Source organism: Solea solea, chromosome 6, assembly GCF_958295425.1.
Source record: "Solea solea chromosome 6, fSolSol10.1, whole genome shotgun sequence".
In the NCBI taxonomy this organism is placed as follows: domain Eukaryota; kingdom Metazoa; phylum Chordata; class Actinopteri; order Pleuronectiformes; family Soleidae; genus Solea; species Solea solea.
The window spans coordinates 681,411-697,236 of NC_081139.1; the positions used below are offsets into that span (position 1 = coordinate 681,411).

The following is a 15,826-nucleotide window of genomic DNA, read 5'->3' on the forward strand; positions in this document are numbered from 1 at the left end:
AATTGTGAATTTCTGAAAAACTAAACTAATATTTTTTTAAATAACCAGGATTTTTTTTAATAAAAAAAAAAAAATCAAATTCAGAGAGAAATGAGTGGAAGTGAACGAGTCTCATTCGTTTAATTCCATGGTCCTCAAACTGTGGTACGTGTAGCACCAGTGGTACGTTCCTCTGGTGGTACTTGGAGTAAAATCAGAAATTAAGAGTGGAGTTGAGGATTTATGGAATTATTTGTCAAAATTATTATTTGTCAAAAATTAAACAAATAACAAAAAAGTCACTTAGTCTCTCGCTCCATCTTAATCTGTGTGTGAAGTATATGTGAGGAAGAGGAGGACGAGGAGAGAATAAATCTGCCTCCTGTGACTTTGCTCGGTCTATTTACACCACTATATTTTAACGTTCAGTGTTGTCTCAGCTCGTATTTGGTATAAAATGTTTCACTGGTTTCATTTGAAATCCAGTTTTATTTAGTTTTGGTTTTGAGCGCTGGATGTTTCTCATTTCAGTAAAGTTGGAAAGAAATTCACAGATTTGACCTTTAATGATCAACGTATCACTTGTACCATAGTGAAAAGTTATTTTATTTATAATAATAATAATAATGTTTTATATATATATATAGTTTTTATTCATTAAACAAAAACAATTGAGCTGTTTGACGCTTCTTTGGGTTGTTTGTCACAGTGATTAAAAGCAGAAAAATGAGTGAGCAGTTGCACACACACACACACACACAAGCACACACACACGCGCACACACACACACACGCGCGTGCACACACACACACACACACGACCACATGTCTCTGGGTTAATTTGTCAGATGGTTTTTCCCAGAGAATCGTTGTTGTCAGTAGAACAGCTGGAACACAGACAAACCCACTGTCAGCAACTTTCCCACTACTGTGTGTGTGTGTGTGTGCGCACTTGTATTTCTGTCTTTGTGAGGACATTTTGTCTGGGCTCCACAACTTTAAAGGGCTTTAACATTGTCAAGACCTGGTTTTAGGGTTAAGGTTAGGGTAAGGGGCTACGGAATGCATTGTGTGACACTATGAGTGTGTCTGTATGTGTGTGTTTTTCATTCATTCATCATTCTTCTTGATTTATTAATCTTCAACTTCTTCCTTTTTCAGTATTGTACAACATTTATTGGTGTCAGTAAAATCTAGCTAGCATGCTAGCTGTGATGTTTAGCTTTATAACATTTGTTAAGAAACGTAGAACGTAAACAAAGTTTATTAACAGTCGGAATCCATTAATATTGCATTTCTGCCTCCATTGCGTCTCCACTCTGACTGATATTCTGTTTATGGTTGTTAGCAAGATAGTTTTTTATTGTTTTGTTTACTTTTTCTGGATTTAATCCTGATTTTTGGTGGTTAGTTAGTTAGTTAGTTAGTTAGTTAGTTAGTAGTGGTTATTACACATATTACTTCGATGTGGCGCTGTTACGCTCATTTGAACACAGATCATTTTCAAAAGCCCATGAATGCTAACTAATGCTAATGCTCATATGTAAACTGACCTTTTTCTTGGTGAAACATACAATAAAAGCATTTGACATGTGACAGAAACGCTGTTGCTTCAGGTTGAAAAGTGAAAAAAAGAAACCTCATGTATTTGATGACAGTGTTAAATTGTTAGAAGTCACTTCAAACTGCGTAAAGAAGCTCATTAGTGTTAAATTAAATGTCTCTGTGCAGCCCGGACAGGTGGCCAAGTCAAACAAGGACATGATGTCATTTCATCTTGATAAAGAGCAGAACTGAGGCCCAAAGTCATTTCATTTGAGTCTTGAGGCCAAACTTTGTGCTGAAATGACACAAAATCCATCACTGCTTGTAAGAGTTTGCATATTAAAGGCACATGAGCGTTTGCCAGCAGCTGATGATGGATACTGATATTTCACCGCTGACGTCTTTTGGCGAGTGTTTGTGTTCTTGGTGTAACACAGTACGTGCTGTTTGCGCTTGTAATGATTATTCAACCTGTCAGCCAGCGCCACGGCTACCGCCATTAGCTCGGTCCACTCCGCCGCGCTACGTGCCGCGCCACAACAGCGAGCTCCGCTCTGATCCAGCTTTTCAATATTAGGCCCAATTATGTAAATCGCAGATCATGATGTAACAAAAGATTAAGATAATTTCACTGATTTCCCTGCGGAGACGAACTGAGATGAGATTATAGCAGAGAGTAAAGAGCAAAGAGTAAAAGTTAAACGGTGTCACTTAAGTTTCAACCGAGAGGTTAGCTACATTTACACCACAAGTAAGAAGCTGCCAAATAACAAGCAACTCAAATATACACATTTTATGTATGTTTATATATATATATATGTATGTATGGGCCCACAGACCACCCATTGAAAAATATTGAATAATATTAAATTACAATGAGTTATGTCTGTTTTTAGATTAACTTTGCATCATAAATTCTGTTTATTTATTGCGATTTTTATATTATTCCACCTAAAAACAAACACATTTTAGTTGAAATTCTGTGAAATATCATCACAAATGTTGTTATTTTGATTATATTTTGACTATATGCTCATTGTCCCCGTGGACTTTATCAATTAAATGTATAGTAAGTCAACACCTATTAGACGATTTTAGCTGTCAATCACACCATAGCCACGCCTTAAATCATCCCCTGTTTTCTTGTCTATTTCAGTACAACACACTTCAGACTCTAACTGAACTGTTGTTTTGTGTGTAGAGTGTGTGGGAATTATGGGTAATGTAGGCACACATGCGTTTTGTGGTTCTCCTGTCCATCATGTGTCTGATGATGTTGTAAGAGTGGTTTATACTGCTGAGTGTCCCGTTACTATGAGTTCACACACGAACACACTGAAACAACACACACACACACACACACACACACACACACACACACACGCACACGCGCGCGGTCGTCCAAACATTTGAAGCCATTATTCTGTCGTTACTCGGGTTTCCTCTGGGGGGCAGATGTGGTTGATGATAAACATGGAGCGAAAGGTCTTCGTCTTTCTGATCCAATGAAAATGTTGTGCAAAGTTTACACTGTGAGGATTTAAGTATCTGAAAACCACACATGTGAATATAAATGATTAAAAAGAGCTCAAATATACAATATGTAGTTGAAAAAATACTGAAAATTCACATTTATGTTTTAATTTGAAAGACTTTTTTGTTGACGACTGATTTATCGAACATTTTATTTGTAAAAGTATGTTTCTATTTTAGAGTATAAAATGTGTTAACATAAAGACATGTGGCATCTGCTCTCTAAAAACCTTTGACTGAGTTTTTAACTGGATTTTATTCAATATTCTTTAGATTTATGTAAATGTGTGCCATATTTGCATATTTAAAATTAATATTTAGGAAAAAAGTATTCTATACGTAAAAAACAGATAGCATCTGTCACCTTGTCGTTTACTTCCAGGAAAGACTAACACAGAGAGTGAGAGTAAATTTATTCCACGACAAACTTTTACACTGTGTGTGGATTTATATCATCTTTCACTTCGAAGTGTCTCCACCCGTCCACGTTGGCCCTCTTCATTTATTGATGTTGTTTCAGTGCAGAGTTTCACTCCGCGCTGACTTATACACTTCAGTGTATTTACACGGTAAGAAAATCACATGAGGTCGTTCATTCTATAGATTTGTCCTCGTTTACTCTTCAGTTGAGTTCAGTTGAGTTCAGTTGAGTTAATTTTCATAAATTCTGAGTTAATTAATTGTCACATAACTTGTTTGCTCTGTGTTTTGTCTGAAAACATGTAAATACATCAGTCAACAAATGTAAGTACACAAATGTTGTCAATTTTTTTATTTTTATTTTGTAGACATATTAAAGGGAAAGTCTGTGCTGTGAGGAGAATCTGCCTTTTCTGGCTGGAACATAAAGTTTGTGTCACTTTATAAATAACTCTCCCACACCAGATTCCATAGAAAGTTACTTTGTGACTTTAGTGTGTGAAATCATTCGTTCAGATTTACCTCCAAAACACAAACTTACCAAAAAGAGGCAGCAGTCGACCAGAAGTGAGTACGTGGTGACTTGGTGAAATTTCTTCAATTCGTAAAAATTGAAGCAGAAGAAACAATATTTCGTAATCATTTCTTTGTTCTTAATGTCATAATGGCTTTTATGACATAAAATCATTAAATACTTTTTGAATCATCAACCTCTTAAATGTGAATATTTCCTGGTTTATGAAAAACTGACTCAATTTGGTTTTGTGGACAAAACAAGACACTTGAGAACATCCCGTATCTACTCAAATACAAGATAAAAACGTTATTACACGATTCCTTTAAGAACAGAGAAATGATCGTTATCATTATCATTATTATTATTATTATTATTGGTTATGACATGCTACAGGCTGCTACATCCGTGGATCCGAGCTAAAGAGCAGGTCAACACCGGAGACAACGCGTCGTCAGATCAGGGATCAGTTTGTTTTTCCAGTTTAACACTGTGAGGCCTTTACAAGCACCACAAATAAACTGTGTGGCTGTGAACATCTGAGGAGGAGTCACAATCACACAGCTGATTCACACCCGTGTTCTCTCTTTTAATCAGTGGGGTTGTACGAGGTTCATACAAATGATCGGACTCAGGAAAGATTCGTAGTAACTGTAATAACTGATGATTATAATGATTTTAGCCTTTTAACAGAAGTCTACGCTACCGTTCGAATGCGTTCGCGTTCCATTTGTGCTCGGAGCGATCTCACGAGGACTTACAAACACGCCTTCTTTCACTCTTATCACCACTTGTGTTGTATTTGGTGTTTCCAGTGCCAGCAGCACAATATGAGAACACACTGCAGAGTCATCAATGACTACAACTGTCACTTGAAGCACATTTGAATATTCAAGGCTATTTTCCTGCTTTTTAGGGTGTTTTGAGTTCATGTTGCTCACATTTTACTGAGCGAGGTGAAGTAACTGGTTACTCATGAGTTCTTGTCTTGTGTTTGTTTATGCGAGCCTGAGAGAGGAATCTCTCCTCTTGGCCCGGCGCTGCTCTTCCCCTCTGAGCAGCCGGGTCAAAGCACTCAGGCCCAGTTCTGGGGGAAGCCAGCACCATCTGAATTGCAAAGAAAACAGAAACTCCCGAACTCTATGATAACACGTAATTAATCAGCGAGAACCTGCAGGCGCAATCAAACCCTATCTACGTGTAATTATGAGTTAGACGAGGAGAATATGAGTTTCTCCATATGAACAAACAAGCCACAGGAAGTGTTTACAGCACGTCTTGTTTCTCTTGTTTTGTTTTGCATCGGGAACTTTTGTGCATACAAATGGTTTGTTGATTAGCATGTGTCACTTTAAATCTGATCCGAATCTAATCTTCCTGAGGAACTGTTCACACCACATATTGCAAGTGTCCATATTGACATTGTCTAGTCTCGTCTTCCACGTGGATTTCTATCGTTATACGCCACGACCCACGGAAAGAAGTAGTCTGAACTAAATACACGAAATGGACGACAGAAATCTGTGTCGGTCCAAAATGTCTTCCACGCGACTCCGATTAACTTAAGCGTCTTTTTGGATCTACGTCATCGTTGCTGTTGTCGTTCGTCGTGCTGCGAGTGACGCAGAAGACACTTTGAGATCCTATCTGAGACGGATCTGTAGGACTCGATCAGAATCGCCTTCAAAAAACCACCTCAGTATGTGGTTTGAAGAAAATCATATCTCATGTGTTTTTAAGGCCTTGCTTAGACCGCATCCCAAATCCCAAATCATCTGAATCTGATCTTCTTCATCAACTGTGATCTGATCTGCGTGTCCATATTGACATTGTCTAGTCTAGTCAACACCGCCGCTTTTATTCTGGGCTTAATGTTTAATGTATGAATGTGTTTTTCTTCCTGAATTCTGCTGAATTGAAGCGTTGAGTTCCATTATCCAGCAAAAATAGAACACTGCTGTGTTTTCTGTGGAAGCAACAGAATGACGGAACAATGATGGAGAATGTACACGACGCAAAAACAGTCGGTGGAATCAACACGTTGACTAAAGTGAATGCGTATCTCTCAGTGATATGTGACGGATTTAAATCTTATCTGAGCGACTGAGACAGATCTGTAATAATCTGATCAGAATTTCACTCAAAACCACCTCCATATGTGGTTTAATCAGCTTTGGAAAAATCAGATCTCATGTGTTTCTTAGCAAAAAAACCCAAAACAAGCTAGATATAATCTGAATGTGCTTAAAAAAATCTGATTTTGGTTTAAAAAGGATTTAATTCAAAGGAAACCGGAGAAAATCCGGACAGAATTCAGTTTAACGCACGCAAAATGGACGTTTCTCTCCTGTTTCCTGATTCTTGTGTTCTCAACGCCGCCCCCCTCTGTTCACACATGAAACTGTCCATGAACTCGCTCAACTCAAGCCTGATTATCAAAATACTAATATATACAAATATAATTAAAGTAATCAAGTCATAATTAATTAACAGTGGTTGAATAACTGTTGCAGAGCTGATTGAGTTAAATCGAGATTAGGAAAAACAGTTATTGTTTGAAACGATGAGTTCAGGCTCTTCCCGTCATTCAGGATTTCTTTTCCTGTGAACTCACATGAACGTCTGCTGTGAGTTCAGTGCGACAGGTATAAACAACGAGACACTTGCCTTCCTGCCGATTTAATGACTTACAAACATTTGTTGCTCGATGTTTTCCGCTTCCTCGCGGCAGGTCAAACGGTTAGTGATCTTTATCACAGACAAACCGGCGTCTCAGGAGGAAACACGGAATAATAAGATCATAAAAATGACACTGAAAAGATGCTGCAAAAAGTTTCATATTTGTTGAGAGTTTTTTGTGGGCTTTTATTATATATATTTTTAAAACTTATATTGTATATATTTGCTTCAAAGAAAACCAATAAATAACATATGCAGACTTCTTTGATGCACTCATGATTATCATGATTAATGATGTAGATTCTCAGTTCTGTCTTTTTCTCTCAGTGGATTTAAGTTAGAGTTTTTGACATTGGAGATATTAAAGAGATGTTTATCATGTTAAAGTTTGTCATACACATTTGAACATATTTATACATAAGTCTGCAATGACTTCATATGTGACCACAGTTAACTAACTTAAGCCGTTTAAAGTTGCATCTGAGGAAAGTCTTACTTGGACGTGATGGACAGGGTATCAGTATCTGAAAATAGTGAGACGTGTCCGGGGTCCTGAGCCAGATATTGAGACACAACACACACAAGAGAGGCAGAGAGAGAGAGAGAGAGAGACAGAGAGAGAGAGAGACAGAGAGAGAGAGAGAATATCAGTGAGATTTCTCTTCTGTCCAAAAGCTCAGATACTCCTGTGTGTGTGTGTGTGTGTGTGTTCTTGTATTTGTCACCTCTTTAGGACATTTTGTCTGTCTTAAACACTGATCTTGTCAGGACCAGGAATCCTCATGGAGACCAAAACCTGGTCCTATTGAGGCAGAACCTCATATTCTGAGGAACTGGTTGAGTTTAGAGGAGTAAGATTTGAATTGTGGTTATGGTTAAGGTTAACTGGTCAGTGCAGAGTCCTAGGACGAGCAGTGTGTGTGATTAAGGGTTTGAAATAGGTAAAGGTTAAGTTAAGGTTCCAATTATGTCCATTAATAACATGTTAAGGTGAAAACATGTTTGTGTGATTGTTTTCTTGTATGTGCATCTTTGTGAGGACCATAAAAACAATATGAACCGTATGGAGTGAGGACATTTTTGGTGAAGGTGAAGGCATGTTTTAAAGTTTGGTTAAGGTTAAAGTTAGGGTTATTAGTTATGGTTAGAGTCAGTCTCCAGGAAATGAATGTAAGTCAATGTGATGTCCTCTGAAGTCATGGAAACCAGACTATGTGTGTGCGCTGGTTCATTGTAAAGAGTCATTCATCATCACACAGCTGCGAGTTGGCACTGTGGGAGATTTCAATTGCCATGGAAATGGACAAGCCAAGGGCAAAGGGAGGACAGGCTGATGGAGGGTGGACGAGATGAAGGAGGGCGAGGAGGAGGAGGAGGAGGAGGAGAGGAGAGCAGGAGAGTTTGGTCACAGACAGAGGAGGATGGATGGAGGCTGAAGGAGTGTGTAAAGACGGAGGGTGAGGTGTAAGATGAAAGGGGAGAGGCGGAGAACAGGAACAGGAGAGCGTGAGTTTAGTAAAAAAGAAGCGAGAGATTCCCAGTGACTTGTGGCCGAGTGCCAAACTGACCACAACCGCGCAGAACTTTCTTGGAAAATCTCCACTCGTTCTTTCACATTCTTCTATCACACACACACGCACACACACACACACGCACACACACGCACACGCACACGCACACACACGCACACACACGCACGCACACACACACACACTGGCGTGAGTCCAAACACCACAGCCTCTAAAGGGGCTCAAACATTCCCGTGGACTCTCTCCGTGTTTGGGGACAGCAGGTAGTCAAACCACCAACCACACTCACGACAGTGTGTTGTTTGTTATGTTGTGGGTTTTTTTGTTTGTTTTTTTGTATTATGGCTTGTTTGAATAGTTTGACCATGAAGAAAAGAAGCAGGAAAGACGAGAGGGAAAAAGACATTTGCACTCAAAAGTTCTGCAGTTACACAAGTAGCTCAGAAGCACAACATCATTTTGTATATTTGTATTTGATTTGAAAACTTTTCCATGAATCTACAGTTGCCGAGACATGGACACGCGGTCTCTCTGAGAATATGTTTGATGCTCTTTGTGAGACGTTCACTCTTCCACACCAAAGTCCACAGTGATTTTAGTGAGCGAGGACACAAGAGCTGCTGGTGTAATGCTGCCTCTTGTGGCAAGTTTGTGTCATTGCGGTAAATCGGATCATCATTGTGTGACAGTCACTCTGTTTGTGGATGTATGGAATGGCTCATTATTTGGCAGTTGGTCTGTTGGTGAATGTGTAAAACGGCTCATTATTAGTCAGCCTGTTGGTGGATTTATAGAACAGCTCATTATTTGGCAATCAGTATGTTAGTGAATGCATGGTACAGTTCATTATTTGGCAGTCAGTATGTTGGTGGATTTATAGAATGGCTCATTATTTGGCAGTCAGTATGTTGGTGAATGTATAAAATGGCTCTTTATTAGTCACTCGGCTAGTTAATCCAAACTGATTTCACCTTCAGTGTCCATCACCTCGTCAATTTACGGGGTTCACGTCCCCACCAGGCCAAAAGGGCTGGGGTACCCCTGAGCAAGGTACCCGACCCCCATTTCTCCCCGGGCGCTACAGAGTGTGGCAGCCCACTGCTCCTAATTCTAGGATGGGTCAAATGCAGAGAAATAAGTTCCCTAAGGGGATTAATAAAGTATATAAAATAAAAAAAAATAAAAAAGACTCTGTCATCGAGCAGCGTCCGTCCAACTCCATCTGTTCAAACACGCTGACATAACAGCAGCCGCCATCATTAATATAAAACACCGCCTTTATTTGTTGTCACAGTAAATAGACGTGTCTTTCATCACCGGACGGAGAGGATGTATTTCTTTTCCATGTCTGAGTAACTCGTTTATTTATCCTACACCTTTCCTGTCTCCGCTCACATGTAACAACGCCGACTGAATTACATTTCTACTTTCACCAAACTGTTGCTGTCTGTGTTTGCATTCTTTCACTCCTCACACCGACATCATGGTTCTGCTTTTCATAAAGACTGAAGAAAAAGAACAGATTTCATGGAAGAAAGATTCAGACCGAAGAACATGTGACAGTGTGGATAAGAGAGGGAGAAAATGTAGCATGGCTGCAGCTGATCTGAGCAGTGGTGGAGTCACATGTATAAAAACATGTAAGTCTACGTCCACCAATATTTATGTGAGGTACTTGTGGTTTGTCCAGTCAGTCATTGTGTAGCTTTACGCAGCAGCAGGACCACGACTTTGACAGATAACATCGCTTCTAGAAAACAGGTATCATGTGTGAGATGTCTACGGAACAGCTCACTATTTGGCAGTCAGTCTGTTGTTGGATTTAAAGAACAGCTCACTATTTGGCAGTCAGTCTGTTGTTGGATTTAAAGAACAGCTCACTATTTGGCAGTCAGTCTAGAACTGTGTAGAATGGCTCAGAGAAAAAGAAAACAAAAACATAGACTAAAATGGAACATACGAGAATAGAAATGTTTTCAGCCTGGATTTGAAAACACACACACACACACACACACACGCACAACCTTGATTTAGTCCATCTGGTCCAGATTGTGGTGAAATTATTGAGATATTTGTCATAGCTCATTTACAGACATAGGGCTGTGACCTGTCCACTTACTGACTGTCAGTCTGAGGGTCAGACTCCCATCAGACAGTTAGCGGGTTGTCATGATATTTAAGTTAGTCCCACACACACACACACACACACAGGAAGTTTTTCTTTCCTTTTCCTTTCTTGTCATATCCATGTTTATATTTGCGGTGCTGGAGCTGTCGAGCTGTAGAAGATTTGTTTATAGTGTTATTAGGACATTCTGATGTGTCTCTACATGGCAACACGATGAAGACACACATATATATATTTTTTTAGACCTAAATCCAAACTGGACAACAAGCGTTGATCACGCTGGTATATGGTAGACATATGGTAAATGAGCAAATGAAACTTAGTCTGATGATAGAGGCAGTCTGTTGGTGAAGGTATAGAACTTCTCATTATTTGGCATGGACTAAAATGCATGAAATGTTTTCAGCCTCGATTTTAAAATACAAACACTTAAAGAGTTTGTTTGACCTTGAAAGTGCTTGCATTTGACCTTGGAAAAGGTGCATTAACTCTTAATACTGGACCTAATCAAACGTTGCTCTTTAGGTTTTTCACCTTTGATCAGATTTGATTTGCTGGTTTTATTTGGAGCTGCTCTGTTTTTGTTTGGCCCACGTCTGATGCAGAGTCCTCATGTTGGTGTCCACTGGGAACAGGAATCAAAATACCAGCATTAACATGGGTCGTCTCCACTGCTTTCCCACTCCTACCTCTCCCATAAGTTTAGCTTTCCCAGAAATACAGAGCATTCAAAAATGAATTTCACACCGAAAGAAGAGAAAGAGAAAGTTTAAAAGACACATGTGTTTCTGTTTTAATTCTCTTTGGTGCAAGATGAAAACAAACTGTGGACGTGAACTTACAAACACATGTCGGTTTAGCAACAGGGTTTGTACAAAAGCCAGAGTCAAACATTCAAAAATGTCCAAACCTATCGTTAATATATATGTCATTATGTGGAGTATATATATGTCATTATGTAGAGTATATATATGTCATTATGTGGAGTATATATATGTCATTATCGTGGACACACTCGTGGCTCACACACGTTCTCTCAGAGGGATTTGTGCAGGCGTGACGGTTTCTGCAGACGTCCAACACAAACATGTCACACATTTCTGAAGAAGACTGAAGTGAACATTGTCCCCCGGAGATTTAAACACCACACCCTCTCCGCTGGTCCCAAAACAAGCAACTGGGACTGTGTCCATTTATAGAGACTCTGACAGAGGAGGAGGACAGATGGACAAAAACATTCAGAGGAGGACGGATAGACGAAGACAGTCAGAGGAAGACTGATGGATGAGGACAATTGTATATCTGTCTTCAATCAATGAAGACAGATATACAAAGACAATCTGACAATGATGGACAGAGGGATGAAGATGGTCAGAGGAGAATGGAGGGATGAAGACAGTCAAAGACAGAAGGACAAAGTAGGACAACGGAATGAAGACGTCCAGATTCTGTATCTGCTCTTCAGCTCTTCACCAGATTATTGTTAATCCTCTGTGATAAATTTGCTTATTCTTGATTCTTGTTGCCTCCTGTCAGTCACACTGTCTCCCTGTTTTTGTCCTCCTCTGTTTTGGATCATCCTGAGTCTGTTTTGGACAATCAACTATTGTTTTTAAAACCACTTTTGACATGTTCCATGTGTCTGGTGTCTTCATTGTTGGGTCCAGTCACAAGTTACATTTACAGTAATGAGGATAGGTTGCAAATTTGCTAAATCCTCATTTTCTTAGGACAATTCTTATCCTATTGAACCCAAGACCTTCAAGGAGGCACAAAGTGACACCTGGTATGGAAGGAAGGAAGTAAGGAAGGAACCTGAGACACGGAGAAAGAAGACTTGGCCAAATTCTTACAGAGACAGAGGGAAGTAATGCGAGGGCGATGAGGGTAAATTCAGACACCATGTAAAGAAAACTCAACGTCTACTGCGGTGAAGCTCAGAGACGAAGCCCCGAGGCTGTTGACTGGTTCTGCAGCTGAAACATCTGGACTCACTGACACACAATAATAACACGACAAACTCTGTGTGAGGTTCATTCATTCAAACTCCAGGATGGTCGGACACTCCACGCATGCTGACCCTCAACTACAGCTCGGTCGCGATATGATACATATTGCGATACAATGGTTATTTTGATTGACCATATCCGACACAGCCACTTTGTTAACCTTAATCAATTGACCTCTGCTGCCACCCACTGGCTTTATTCCACACTTCACCTCAGGTGATGTTAATGTCCCGAGTCGAGTCAACTTTCCTTCTAAAGAACATTTATAAGTTTGACCACAATGATTTACAAACTAAAAGGTGCAAAACATGATCCATGAGAAGAGGTAGGAATTAAAAAGAGATTTAAAATGTTCCATCGTGGGGCAGATTTAATTTGGAATAGTAAATCATTCCATATTTTTGTATCCATGTTGTAAGCAAATCTAAAAGCAGCCATTGATTTGACCTTAGAGTTTAGGGTGGGTTGTGAAGATGGAGAAGTTAAGATGGTGCCAGTCCATAAAAAGGTTTAAAACCCCACAATAACATTTTAAAATCAATCCTAAAATGAACAGGAAGCCAGTGGTGGGAACACAACACAGGTGTGATGTGGTTTTTCTAATTAGAAGGTGAGTATCAGTGTTCTGGACCAGCTGGAGACATTGGATAGATGCCTGGTCTAATCCAAACATCCATCCATCCATCCATCTTCTTCCGCTTTATCCTCCAAATGAGGGTCGCTGGTGCCAATCCCAGCTGACATAGGGCAAAAAGGCAGGGTACAGCCTGGACAGGTCGCCAGTCCATCACAGGGACACATATAGAGACAAACAATCATTCACTCTCAAACCTATGGTCAATTTAGAGTGTCCAATTTGTCTAATCCCCTAATCTGCTGTTTTTGGACTGTGGGAGGAAACTGGAGAACCCGGATAGAACGCACACATGAGGAGAACTCCATGCAGAAAGGACCTTGTTCTGACCGGGTCATGAACCCGGGTATTTTGGTGTAAACCCATGTACAAACATTTTTAATCCAGCTGAGGTTGTTACAGAAGCATGGACCAGTCTTTCTAAAACTTTGTGAGGAAGAGAGGTCTCTAGACACTAGACTACAAACTACTGTCAAAGTGGACGTGGAAGGCTCTTAAGTGACGAGTGGATTATTGGGGTCAGGAAAGCCCAATGCAACCACGATTGACTCATTGAAATGGGACTACCATCCAATCACAGCATTTGCTGCCTTATCGATTCTGTAACAACTGAATACTGGCAACATGCTCCTTACGATATTCGGCTGTTTTATTTATTTATTTGCGTATCGATATTGCACATTAATGAACATGGTTTTCTTTGGGAACTCCATGGCCTAGTGGAAGAATAACCTAATGGTGCTTTTCTTATACAGTTGTAGCACGACCCGGCTCGGCTCGGCTCGGCTCGACTCTACTTGTTTTTTTTTTTTTTGCTTTTCCATCAGTGATAGTATCTGGTGCTCTGACGAGGTTCCAAGCGAGCTGAGCTGATACTAAAATGTGACAATGACAGACTGCCGACCACTGATTGGTCAGAGAGTGTCGTCACTGGAAGAGTCATGAGCGTGACGTGCGACACAAGAATCAAAGTGAACAATGTTGAACTGTAGATCAGTTAAAAATCCTTAAAAAATCTCTAAAATGTCTAAAATGTCAATATTTAACAGAGGAGTCTGGTGTATTTAGCGACAGCACTGCTGAAAGCCGACGATCGTGAGCCCAATCACGTAGAGTCGTATAGAGCTAGAACTGTATTATGGAAAAGGGCCATCACTGGAGCATTGTCGGCTTGGCTTGAACCTGTCGGCTGACAAGGACTAGGACACCCATGAGCAAGGCGCTCCAATTCCCATTGCTCGCTATTGATTGGATTAATTGGACACACTAAATTGAGCACAGTCACGGGGGGGGTGCACATTCAGTGTACTCCTAATGCCGGTCCCAGGCCTGGATCAATAGGAAGGTTGCGTCAGGAAAGGGCATCCAGCTTAAACAATCTCTGCGGCGACCCCCGCAGAGGGAGAAGCCGAAAGATCTTTTTCTTGGTCATTCTCTCGGAGCTGCCAACTTCAGATCCCAGCACACTGCTGCACTTGTTACCCCAGATCTGTATCAGTACTGCTTGCTTCTGCGGGGCAGTTTGGTGACACTCACCCCCCCACCCTCACCCCCCTCTGTGAAGTCACCCACAGTTCCAGATCACAGCGAAGCCAACATGTGGTTTGAGTTAGCAAGTCAGAAAAAAAGCGTTGCATACATGGGGGCAGTCTGTGTATTCCCAGAGCTCGTTGGTCAGGCCTCTGTGTGTGTGTGTGCGTGTTCTTGTATTTAGGTCCATTTTCTGTCATAAAACACTGACCTTGTCAGGACCAGTAGTCCTCATAGAGACCAAAACCCCAAGTTAGCCTCAAAAGTTTGGGGCTAAAATTTGACTTTTTGTTAAGGTTATGTTTAGGGTTAGTGATAAAGCTTTGTTTAGTCTGAACAAATGAATGGAAGTTAATGCAGAGTCCTGGGAAGAATAGTCTTTCCAACCTGTGTGTGTGTGTGTGTGTGTGTGTGTGGTTTTAATCGTACAGCAGGAAGTAAGGGTTAATTAAAAAGTCAGTGCACTGAGGCTCCAGAATCCCAACCAAAAAAACAAACAACAACTAAAAAAAAGAACCTGCTGAACTTTGATTATCATGTTTCGTTCAAGCCCCGCCCTCAAACACAGACACGCCAATCCCAGTCGGTGTCCACCTCGCTAGTGTAGCACCCTGATGCTAACATCTGTGGCAACAAAAAAATAACTCCTGGATGCTGCCGGGAAGGATTCAGAAGACAAGATTTTCTTTGATATGAAGCAGCTTTATTTATTTCTTATATTTATTTTTTAAAATTAAAAGTTTTTGAAACCGATGTTTTGTTGTGAATAATTACATAAATGCATATGAATGTGACGCACACGTGATGATATATAAATTAAATGAATCAAGTGTCACTGTATCGTTATATACCGCCATTATCATGGACGGATTATACTCCATAGAAATCTGGATTTTCAGCAGTTACTGGTATAAATGCATCATAAAGTACATCACAGAGTTCTGTTAATTACCCTGAAAGCAGGTCTTACCCATTATTTACTCTTCTTTAAAGCACATGATATCCAGATCACTCTGTATATTCAGCTCTGTTGCCCCTCTCTCAGGCGGAGGTCGACGCTTTGATCAGACTTTAATCTCAGGAGGCGAAAAACAGCAGCAGAGAGAAACCGAGCAGCTCGTTCCAGCTGTGATGATCAGATTAGCTTCAATGTGACGTCACAGCATCTGTTTCACTGCCAGCTTTAGTCCAGATTGGGCCCTCTGGAAAAATCACTGGGATCCGTATCGGGTTAAAAACGTCTCTGTGATTGATTGAAGAGAGCGACGCTTGTTTAATCTGAATGTGAAGTGAAGCAGAGTAGAAATAATAACTGACTTTAATTTGG

General features: G+C 40.4%; 1 protein-coding gene across 1 annotated transcript in view; it reads left to right on the forward strand.

Annotated features, from left to right (window-relative positions):
• angpt4 (angiopoietin 4) overlaps positions 1-15,826 on the forward strand; it is a 43,616-nt gene that overhangs the window by 15,964 nt on the left and 11,826 nt on the right. The gene's annotated exons all lie outside the window — the stretch shown is intronic.